Below are 12,737 nucleotides of genomic sequence, written 5' to 3' on the forward strand. Positions count from 1 at the left end.
CAATATAAACAGAGCAGTGTTTGTACAATATAAGTGGAGCAGTGTTTGTACAATATAAATAGAGCAGTGCTTGTACAATTGAAATAGAGCAGTGTTTGTACAATATAAACAGAGCAGTGTTTGTACAATATAATTTGAGCAGTGTTTGTACAATATAAATAGAGCAGTGTTCATACAATGTAAATAGAGCAGTGTTTCCACAATATAAAAAGAGCACAGTTTATATAATTTAAATGCAGCAGTGATGATACAATCTAAATAGAACAGTGTTCATACAATATAAACAGAGCCGTGTTTCTACAGTATAGATAGAGCAGTGTTTGTACAATATAAAAAGAGCACTGTTTATATAATATAAGTAGAGCAGTGTTTATTCAATGTAAATACAGCAGTGTTTGTACAATGTAAATAGAGCAGTGTTTGTACAATATAAATTGAGCAGTGTTTGTACAATATAAATAGAGCAGTGTTTCTACCATATCAATAGAGCAGTGTTCATACAATATAAATAGAGCAGTGTTTGTAAAATATAAATTGAGGAGTGTTTGTACGATGTAAATAGAGCCGTGTTTGTACAATATAAATTGAGCTGTTTTTGTTCAACATCCGTAGAGTGTTGTTTTAACAGTTTAAATAGACCAGTGTTGGTACAAAAACAATAGAGCAGTGTTTGTACAAAATAAATAGAGCAGTGTTTGTACAAAATAAATAGAGCCGAGTTTGTACAATATAAAGAGAACAGTGTTCGTACAATATCTACAGAGCAGTGTTTATACAATATTAAGAGAGCAGTGTTTGTCCAATATAAATAGAGCAGTGTTTGTACAATATAAATAGAGCAGTGTTTACACAAAATAAATAGAGCAGTGATTGTCCAATATAAACAGAGCAGTATTTATAGAATATAAATAGAGCAGTGTTGATACAATATAAAGAGATCAGTGTTTGTACAACATAAATAGAGCATTGCTTTCCAATATAAATAGAGCAGTGTTTATACAATATAAATAGAACAGAGTACATAGAATAAAAACACAACAGTGTTTGTAGAATGTAACAGAGGGGTGCTTGTACAATATAAATCGAGCAGTGTTTGTACAATATAAATAGAGCAGAGATTGTACAATATAAATAGAGCAATGTTTGTCCAATATAAATAGATCAGTGTTTATACAACATAAATAGAGCAGAGATTGTACAATATAAATAGAGCAGTGTTTGTACAATATAAATAGAGCAGTGCTTGTACAATTTAAATAGAGCAGTGTTTGTACAATATAAACAGAGCAGTGTTTGTACAATATAAATAGAGCAGTGTTTGTACAATATAAATAGAGCAGTGTTTGTTCAATATCGTTTGTTCCAACAACGTTCACCTGAGGAAGGAGGAAGCCTCCGAAAGCTTGTGAAATTAAAATAAAATTGCTGGACTATAACTTGGTGTTGTAAAATTGTTTACAATATAAAAAGAGCAGTGTTTGTGCAATATAACTAGACCAGCGTTTTTAAAATATAATTAGAGAAGTGTTTATTCAATGTAAATGGAGAAGTGTTTGTACATTATAAAAAGAGCAGTGTTCATACAATATGAATAGAGCAGTGTTTTTACAACATAAATAGAGCAGAGTTTGTAAAATATAAACAGAGGAGTGTTTGTACAAGATAAATAGAGCAGTGTTTGTGCCATATAAATATCGCAGTGTTTATACAATATAAATAGTGTGTTTGCACAACATAAATAGAGCAGTGTTTATACAATATAAATTGAGCAGTGTTTGCAACAACTTAAATAGAGCAGTGTTTATACAATATAAATAGAGCAGTGTTTGTGCAGCAGAAACATCCACTCCCTCCACCATCCGTACAATGTGGACTATCTGCAGGATGCACTCCAACAACTCGCCAAGGCTTCTTCAACAGCACCGACAAAACTCGCGGCTTCCATCATCAGAAGGAGAAGGGCAGAAGGTGAATCACCTCAAACTTCCCTCCATGTCATACACCATCCTGACTTGGACATATAATCAATGTGCATTAATCGTCACTCTCTACATCACAGCATGATGGAAGTATCTTCACCGTGCAGCAATTCAAGAAAAAGGCATCTTTTCCAGTGCCTCCATATCCTTTTTATAATATCATCGTATCATAGCATCATAGTAGGCCATTCGTTCGTCGTGCCTGTGCGGGCTCTTTGAAAAAGTTATCCAATGAGTCCTATTCCTCTGCTCTTTCCCCATTGCCTTTTAATTTTTCTTTGAAAAATTTAACCAATTCCATTTTGAAAGTTTTTATTGCATCTGCTTCCACCGTTCTTTCAGACAGTGAATTCCAGATCATTACAACTCGCCGCTTAAAACAAATATTTGCTCATTTCGCCTCTGGTTCCTTTGCTGATCACCTTATTTGCTCTATCAAAACCCTTCAAGAGTTTGAACACCTCTATCAAGTCTTCACTTAACGCTCCCTGCACCAATTTTATCCCGGATTATTGAGTCTAACAGTTCGCAAAATCGACGTTCGGGCTGACTGAAATCATAGAAAGCACCACAGATTGGCCTGTAATTTCCGGGTTTATCCCAAACCCCTTTTTTGAACAAGGGTGTAACATTTGCAATCCTCTAGTCCTCTGGCACCACCCCCGTATATCAGGACGATTATGGCCAGATTCTCCGCAATTTCCACCCTTACTTCCCTCAGAAACCTAGGGTGTATCCCATCTGGACCGGGTAATTTTTCTACTTTGAGTCCCGCCAATCGTTTAAGTATCTCCTCTTTATCTATTTGTATCCTATCCAATATCACTCCGACCTCCTCCTTTATTGCCACAATAGCAGCATCCTCTTCTCTAGTGAAGACGGATGCGAAGTAATCATTTAATACCTCTGCCATGCCCCCTGCAACAACAAAAAAATCGTCTTTTTTGTCCCTGATCGATCTGATTGCACTTTTACTATTTATATGTCTATAAAAGACTTTTGGATTCCCTGTTATGTTAACCGCTAATCTATTCTCATACTCTCTCTTTGCCCCTTTTATTCCTTTTTTTTAGATCCCCTCTGTCCTTCCTGTATTCAGCCTGGTTTCCTATTATATTATGAACCTGACATTTCCCATAAGGCTCTTTTTTCTGTTTCATTTTAATCTCTATTTCTTCAGTCATGCAGGAAACGGGAGACTTGGGTATCTTTGTCCATGAGCCACTGAAAGTTAAGATGCAGGTGCAGCGATCAATTAGGAAGGCAAATGGTATGCTGGCCTTTATTACAAGAGGATATGAGAACAAGAATAAAGATGTCTTCCTGCAATTGTATAGGGTCTTGGTGAGACCACACCTGGAGTATTGTGTCCAAATTTGTTCTCCTTACCGAAGAAAGGAAATAAATGCCGGAGAGGGAGTGCAATTAAGGTTCACCAGACTGCTATCTGGGATGGAGGGATTTTCGTATGAGGAGAGATTGAGTAGACGAGGCCTGTATTCTCCTGAGTTTACAAGAATGAGAGGTGATCTCATTGAAATATACAAAATTCTGACAGGGTCGATGCCGGGAGGATGTTTCCGCTGGCTGGGTAGTCCAGAACCAGGGGTCACAGTCTCAGGATGCGGGGTATGTCATTTCGGACTGAGATGAGGAGAAATTTCTTCACTCAGTGGGTGGTGAACCTTTGGAATTCTCTTCCCAAGAGGGCTGTGGAGCCTCAGTCATTGAGTACATTCAAAACAGAGATCGACAGATTTCTAGATATTAAAGGCATCAAGGGATATGGGGAAGGTGCAGGAAAATGGCATTGAGGTGGAAGTTCAGCCATTTTCCTGCACCTGCAGGAAATTAGACTGGGCTTGATGGCCGGCGCGGACACGATGGGCCGAAGGGCCTCTATCCGTGCTGTATAACTCTATGACTCTATGACTCTATGATCTGATTGAATATCGGAGCAGGCTCGAGGGGCGGGATGGCCTACTCCTGCTCCTATTTCTAATGTTCTTATGTTCTTAAAAGCTCGAGCTTTGGATGCCCTTTCGTTTCTCCCTCTTTGGAATCTGTCCACTCTGTACCTGAACCAACTCCTCCTCTTGTTCAACTGCAGATCTGCATTCCAATTTTTGATTCAAATCCACCAGGGCGAGATCCCTTTTTAATTCAGTGAAATCTGCCCTCCTCCAGTTTAGTATTTTCACATTTGATTTTTCCTTGTCCTTTTCCACAACTATTTTAACGATAACTACAGATATATTGATAAACATGGAGACATAATTTGCTATGACATATCTGTTTCTTTGCCTCAATGCCGGTCTATATATTTGTTGTTATATTTATGGTTAGAATAGTACATATAATATACTAGATTGGAAGATGTCTGTGTTTGTGTGCGTGCAGAGCAGCCTGTTTTTTTGTAACACTATATTTAACTTCATACAGCACTACTTAGCAACTAGCTGCTCTTATTATTTTCAATAAGAAATCCAGCTAAAACTGATTAGTTCAATGAGACAGTTCACATATACAATTATAAAGGAAAAGGGTACAAAATCTATGAAATTGCAGGATTGTCTAATGTTGCAGACATAATCCACACTCTGTGAATGAATCCGCTCACACTTCATGTCCCTGCTCTCAGACTGCGGGGTTCACGTTTTCTCCAGACATAATCCGCACTCTTTCAACGGATTTTTGTAGTGATCGAAGTGTTGCAATGAAATGATAAACATGATCTGTTTGTTTCACGACTGTAATTAATGTCAACCCCCGGGAAACATGTTCGTCTCTCTGGGGTTTTTACTCTGAAATAAATACAGTTCTCCTTTGAATTCCTTATTTCGTTGTCTCAGTGGGAGCATTGCCTCGAGTACGGAGAAATTAATTCTTTCTCACCAAAAGTGGTATCATGTCTCGGGATTCAATGATATATCTTCGGGTGCTCTGGGCAATCTCGGATGTACAAAGGATTTACTACCCCGTCATCGCTGTCATTAGTGTTCCCAGTAAGTCCAGCTATTAACTCCGTGAAACAAGTTTAACTGTGTTTCCCGTTTCCTGCCACATTCTCAGGTCACTGGCGTTCACGGTAAGTAATTTTGGTTCAGTATTGTTGTTTGTGATGTCGGACCACAAAAGCGCAGCAAATCCAAAAGATCTGCCGCTGTTGGATATTTTAACCCAGATTCCCACACACTGATATGAAATGGGCGAACTCCTCTGTGAAAGCAGGGAGCCAAGAAAAGCATTATGGGTTTTCCACATTATCACCAACAGTAATTTCAATTCTTCTGTCCAGGTCGTAAGTCTCTAAACCATGTTTGATTGTTACTGTTCTTGTGACTTAAATCACAATTCCCAGCTGTTCATTGTATTCTGTGTATCACTTGTGTGATGTTGTAACGTGTTTGCCTTGATGTGTTGGTTACACAATCGTCTATTCACTGGTCTCAGTTGAATCTAATTGGTTAGAGTTCAGTAATAAAAGATGTGCCATTACACTACTGGGTATATTGTTTCGACCACCAACTGTTGGAATGGATACAGAGGAGCAAATTTGCATGGAAATTACAGAGAGGTGCAAAAGCTATAGAGTAGTGAAAACGGGGGATTTCAACTATCCTCACATAGACTGGGATAACAAAAATAATATAAGGGGCACAGAGAGTGAGGAATTTTTGAAATGTGTTCAGGATAACTTTCTTGAGAACGTTTCCGGCCCAATGAGGAAGGAGGCATTGCTGGATTTGGTTCATGGTAATGAGATGGGTCAAGTCGAGCAAGTGTCAGTGGGGGAGCATTTAGGGTGCAGCGGTCATAGTCTCATAAGGTTTAGAATAGCTATGGAAACGGAAACGGACCATTCTAAAGTAAAAATACTCAATTGGAGGAGGGCCAATTTAAATGATGTGAGAACAGATCTGGCCCGGGTAAATTGGAATCAAAGATTGGCAGGCAAAACTGTAATTGAACAGTGGACAGCCTTCAAGGAAGAGATGTTTCAGGGACAGTCCAGGCACATTCCAATGAGGGGAAATGGAGGCTGAGTAAAGCCAGAGCTCCCTGGATGACAAAAGAGATCGTGAGTAAGATGAAACGGAAAAAAAGGGCGCATGACGGATGTCAGGATAACACAAGTGAGAACCAGGCAGAATAAGTTAAGTTCAGAGGGGAAGCGATAAATGAAATAAGAGGGGCAATGAGAGAGTGTGAGAATAGACTGGCGGCCAACAGTAAACAAGTAAACAGTAAAAGGGTAGTAAGAAGATGGATGGGGCCGATTCGGGACCATAATGGAGATCTACTCACGGAGGCAGAGGGGATGGCTGAGGGACTAAATGAATACTTTGCATGTGTATTGACCAAGGCAAAAGATGCTGCCAGAGTCTCAGTGAAGGAAGATATAGGTGAGATACTGGAGGAACTAAAATTGTTAAAGAGGAGGTATGAGAAAGGTTGGCTGTCCTTAAAGTAGATAAGTCACCCGGTCCAGAAAGGATGCATCCTCCGTTGCTGAGGTTGGAAATTGCAGAGATACAGGTCATAATCTTCCAAACATCCTTAGATATGGATGTGGTGCCAGAGGACTGGAGAATTACAAATGTAACACCCTTGTTTAAAAAGGGTGGAAAGATGAATCCAGCAAGTACAGGCCAATCAGTTTAACCTCAGTGGTGGGGAAACTTTTCGAAACAATAATCCGGGACAGAATTAACAATCACTTGACAAGGGTGGATTGATTTGGGAAAGCCAGCCCGGATTTGTGAAAGGGAAACCTGATAGAGTTTTTTGATGATGTAACAGATGGGGTAGATGAGGGCAATGCAGTTGATGTGGTGCATATGGACTTTCAAAAGGCATTTGATAAATATCGCACTCTCGGCTTATCATCAAGATTGTGTACCATGGAATGAAGGGGACAGTAGCAATATGGATACAGAATTGGCTAAGGGTCTGGAAGCAGAGAGTAGTGGTGAACGGTTGTTTTTCGGACTGGCGGAAGGTGTACAGTGGTGTTCCCCAGACGTCAGTGTTGGGACCACTGCTTTTCTTGATGACTTGGACTTGGGTATACAGGGCCCAATTTCCAAATTAGCTGATGACACAAAATTTGGAATGGTAGTATACAATGATGAGGATAGTGATAGATTTCAAGAGGACTGAGAAAGGCTGGTGGCATGGGCAGACACGTGGCAGATGACATTTAACACTAAATCGTGAAATGATACATTTCAGTGGGAAGAATGAAGAGAGACAATATTAACTAGAAGGCACAACTCTAAAAGGGGTGCACGAACAGAGAGATCTGGGGATATATGTGCACAAATCGTTGATGGTGGCAGCGCAGGTTGAGAATGTGGTTAAAGTTCAAATGGGATCCTGGGCTTTATAAATAGAGGCATAGAGTACATAAGTATGGAAGTCATGATGAACCTTTGTAAAACACCAATTCGGCCACAACTGGAGTATTGTGTCCAGTTGTGGGCTCTTCAAGAAAGATGTGAACCCTGAGAGAGGGTGCAGAAGAGATGTACTAGAATGATTCCAGGGATGTGGGACTTTCGTTACTTGGATAGACTGGAGAAGCTGGGATTGTTCTCCTAGAAACAGAGGTGTTTGGGAAGAGATTTGATCGAGGTGTTCAAAATCATGAAAGGTCTGGACAGAGTCGATAGAGAGAAACTGTTCCCATTGGCGGAAGGCTCAAGAACCAGAGGAGATAGATTTAAGGTGATTGACAAAAGAACCAAAGTGGAAAAACATTTTTACACGGCGAGTGATTAGGATCTGGAATGCACTGTGCGCGGCGTGGTTGAGGCAGATTCAATCATAAGGGAACTGGATAATACCTGAAAGGAAAAGATTGTAGGGCTACGGGGAGAGGGCGGGGGAGCGGGACCAGCTGGATTGCCCTTGCGTTGAGCAGGCCCTGACTCAATGGGCCGAAAGGCGTCCTTCCGTACTGTAATCATTCTATGATTCTATGAATGAATACTGCGACCTCACTCCTGCTTTCTGTGCAGCAACCTTTGAGTGTTCAATGTTCTCTGATTCTCTAATACACGCAATATTACTCTTTGTTCCAGTCTGATGCCTGAACTGTGCATTTCCATTAGATCAGAAACGTGTTTTCAGGAAGATATTTTTATTCCTTATTCTGCGTTCAGTTCAATTTGAAGAGCAGTAAAAATCTGACCGATAGCCAATAAATACACAGTTTGACAATACCTGCCAGCTCCACTCAACTATCTGTCTTTCCACCATCGTCAATCTTCCCATGAGATTAGCATGTTGAGGCAGGATTACAAGAGCAATTTGTTTTCAAGCAATAGGGTCAATTAATCTTATTTCAACACATTTAATACCATTCACTGCTGTGACATATCAATGTAAAGTTATGCCGACCTGATACAGTTCAGGGAGTCTCTCAGTGACACTCAGCCTGACTTTATATAATCTCCCATTTCGTTTCGATTACCAATTCGAAACCCAGAGAATTGATATTCGTGATTCTCTTGCAGTTCCCTCTCAGAAATTATATTTGTAAAGTTCATTGGAAAGTCCGCTCTCAAACGAATTGCAATACATGTCGGAAATGAAAGTTCTCCTTTTGTTTAAATTAAAATAAAGCATTTGATTCATACAATACTTCATCACCTATTTATGGCAAATCACAAATTCATATGGAACAACTTAAATGATAGAAGTAGAGCGAAAGTGAAGACAAAAGGAGCAGAAAATTTTCACACAGCAGCTGAATAATGAGTTTAGTTGAGGTTGGCTGGTGTTGGAATGTTGTCCCCGAGAGATTCATGTTCTTCTTGCAACAATCCCAAATTTAACATCCCATGAATCAGAAAAGCAGGTAGAGGGGATCTCAGACCAAACTGCCCGGAAGGAGGGCGCCTCTGACAATGCAGTGCTCCATCAGCACTGGAGTGCGGTTTGTGCTCATCACCTTCTAACTCAACTCGAGCCGAACTGACCCTGAGTGAAACCAATTACCGCGGGTTTTTATGCAATTAATTGTAATTATGATTTCTATTTAATTTATTTCCTTTCTTCTCCCTCCACTTCCATTGGTCCAAGCGCAGATCCAACATCATCATCCAAGACGTGAACATCCGACCCACTGCTTTTCCTCACTCCCTCTAGGGGTCGCAGCATCGTTTCTCTCACCCCTTTTCCTTCTCCATCGGCGATGTCTCTGTTCCAATATCCGCTGGAACTCCCTGAAATCTTTTCCACTCCAAAGTCCTTGAACTTGTCGCCAAATCCGTGCCCATCATTTACTGCAATTCCATGATAGAATCCCTCCAATAAGGTTTCTTCCCCCCTCCTCCCTCCCCCCGCCCCGCCTCAACTGCAGTCCCGAAATGGCCCTTATCAATTCACAAATGACATCCTATGTGACTGTGACCGTGGTAATCTATCCCTCCTCATGCTTCTCAACCTGTCTGCAACCTTTGACACGGTTGGCCACACCATTCTCCTCCAATGCCTCTCCTCCGCCGTCGAGCTTGGTCGGACTGCGCTCGCCTGGTTCCATTCTTATCTATCCCGTCACAGCCAGAGAATCACCTGCAACGGCTTCTCCTCCGACCCCCGCACCGTAAACTCTGGAGTCCCCCAAGGATCTATCCTTGGCCCCCTCCTATTTCCCATCTACATGCTGCACCTTTGCGACATCATCCGAACATAAAACGTCGGGTTCAACATGGACGCTGAAAACGCCCAGCTCCAGCACGTCCCTCGGCTCCTCCACTGTCTCTCATTTATCACACTGCTTGTCCGACGTCCAGAACTGGATGAGCAAAAATTTCCTCCAAATGAATATTGGGAAGGCCGAAGCCATTTTCGAAGGGCTAAGTAACCTACTCCTGTTCCAATGTTGTCTCCCTCTTTTCTCTCCCCCTTTACTGGCAACACTGATCATTTGCACCAAGGACTATGGGGTATAAACCTCTTCTGGGACGCCCACCGTGTGAACCGATACAGTGTCCATAGTCGGTATCATCACCCCGCGCAATCTGTTTTCATTTCACTTCCAAACCTGTACACTTTCTGGCAAGTGTAGATTGGCATTAATCTGAACAAAGGAACATCGGAACATAGGAACTGGAGTAGGCCGTTCAGAACCTCGTGCCTGTTCCGCCATTTGATAAGATCATGGCTGATCTATGATCGAACTCCATATCCCTGCCTTTGGCTCTCATCTCTAAATACCTTTGGTTGCCAAAATGCTATCGATCTCAGATTTAAATTTAGAAATTGAGCTAGTATCAATTGCTATTTGCGGAAGAGAGTTCTAAACTTCCACCAACCTTTGTGTGTAGAAATGTTTTCTAATCTCACTCCTGAAAGGTCTGACTCTAATTTTTAGACTGTGCCCCCTAATCTTAGAATCCCCAACCAGCGGAACGAGTTTCTCTTTATCCATCCTGTCTGTTCCTCTTAAGATCTTATAAACTTCGATCAGATCACCTCTTAACCTTCGAAACTCTAGAGAATACAACCCCAATTTGTGTAATCTCTCCTCGTAACTTAACCCTTGAAGTCCGGGTGTCATTCCAGTAAACCTATGCCTGCACTCCCTCCAAGGCAAATATGTCCTTCCGAAGGAGCGCTGCCCAGAACTGCTCACGTTACTCCAGTTGCGGTCTCACCAGGGTTTTGTATAGCTGCAGCATGACTTCTGTCCCCTTGTCCTCTGGTCCTATTGATCGAAAGGCCAGCATTCCATTAGTCTTATTGATTATTTTCTGCACCTGTTCATGACACTTCAATGATCTCTGAACCCCGAAGTCCTTTTGGACATCCACTGTTTTTAACTTTGTACCATTTAGAAAGGACCCTGTTCTGTCATTTTTTGATCCAAAGTGGATGACCTCACATTTGTCTGCATTTGTCACAGTTTTGCCCATTCACCGAATCTATCAATATCGCTTTGTAATAAGGAGTAGAAGGAACATCCCCTTCCGAACCCATAGCACGAGTGAAAGGCCAATTCAGCAAAGGCTGCCGTCTGAAACTGGGAACTGCGAGTAATTTTGGCTTCCAGCTAAAACAAGATGCTTTTAATTACAAGATCCCCCGGAAATATCCCATCACAAGACTATTCTTTGTTATTGTTTGATGTAGGTCGTGTTATTGATCATATTTAGTTTTATCATGTTCATTTATTCATTTCACAACTTGTTACTGCTTTTACTGTAAACCCTGACTCGAGCAGAAATAATTAGACTCTGCAACCGGATGCTTCTAATTTCATAAAACGAACTCCCCTTCTGTTGGAGCCTGAAGTATAATTTCGTATTTTTAACATTCCTTACAGTGAACTTAGTGACGATTGTGATCCTGTCTCGAGGAAGGTGCGGTCTTTCCAAATGTGTCACCCGTTACCTGGTGTCCATGGCAGCGGCCGATCTACTGGTCGTTATCTTTGATGTGATACTGAGACAGATTCCCATTGCTCACGCTGCACAATTCCTTTTCGTGTTGGACTTAAAAGTGTGTAATATCCACGCCGTCCAGCTTTACGCAGCTGCAGACTGTTCTGTCTGGTTCACAGTCACTTTCACCTTTGATCGATTTGTGGCCATTTGTTGCCAGAAGCTGAAAACAAAATATTGCACCGAGAAAACGGCGGCTGTGGTTAAGGGAACAGTGAGTGTGCTGCTCTGTGTGAAGAACACTTTCTGGTACTTTATGGACACAAGCAAATATGTACTCTTTAACGTTCACTTTTTTTGTTATCTAACAGACAGTACTCTGCTTTCACGGGTATGGGGAGCATTTGAATCTCTTCATTTTATTGTTACCCCATTTGTTCCATTTGTTCTAATTCTGCTGCTCAATGCTTTAACCGTCAGACACATCTTAGTGTCGAACAGAGCCCGCAGGAGACTCCGGGACTAGAGCAGTGGGGAGATTCCCAGTGACCCAGAGATGGAGAAGAGAAGGAAATCCATCATTTTACTGTTTGTTATATCGGGGAATTTTATCCTGTTATGGGTGATATTTTTGGTGAATTCCATGTACTTGCGTATTATTATGATTCATAACAATGCATCCATTGGCACGGCGGATATTCTGCAAGAATTTGGATTCATGCTTCAACTTTTGTGTTCTTGCACAAACACATGTATTTATGCTGTCACTCAGACTAAATTCAGGTAGGAGTTGAAGGCAATGATGAAATATCCTTATATTGTAATCCTTAAATTAATGTCAATGACGAGAAGAAATGAAAACTGTCCACCTGTTGTCTGAAATCCAAACAGAATTTGTAAAGTATTCCCTGAAACACATATTAATCCAGTTTGAGTTTAAAGCTGTTTGCTATATTTTATACTTTAGACAAGCAACTTGTTATAAAATGAACAGTTGCACAGGTATTGCAGTAAAAAGTTTACCACCATTATGAATATGTTAATAAAAAAGAACAATATAAAACCTTCCCATTGGAAAATAGAACATCTGCTTGTGTTTTATTTGTTGTTATGTTGAATGCGCTCCACCTAAACGAATTGTGTCCATAAAATGCCACAGAGAAAGATCCCGATGTCTCGTTTGCAGGAACCATCGCCGTGATCATTTGCTGACTGCTGGGATCCGTGTTTGTTGCACTGTGTGGATGCCATGAATTCAATTAAGGGAGCAATGCTGCCCCTATCGGTGAAGGCAACACAGAGCAATGGTTACATTTGCCGATCAGTGATGGCTTCTGCTGAGGGACACTGCAGGAGTTAATGGTTA

The sequence above is a fragment of the Heptranchias perlo genome, unplaced genomic scaffold, assembly GCF_035084215.1.
Source record: "Heptranchias perlo isolate sHepPer1 unplaced genomic scaffold, sHepPer1.hap1 HAP1_SCAFFOLD_74, whole genome shotgun sequence".
NCBI classification, from domain to species: domain Eukaryota; kingdom Metazoa; phylum Chordata; class Chondrichthyes; order Hexanchiformes; family Hexanchidae; genus Heptranchias; species Heptranchias perlo.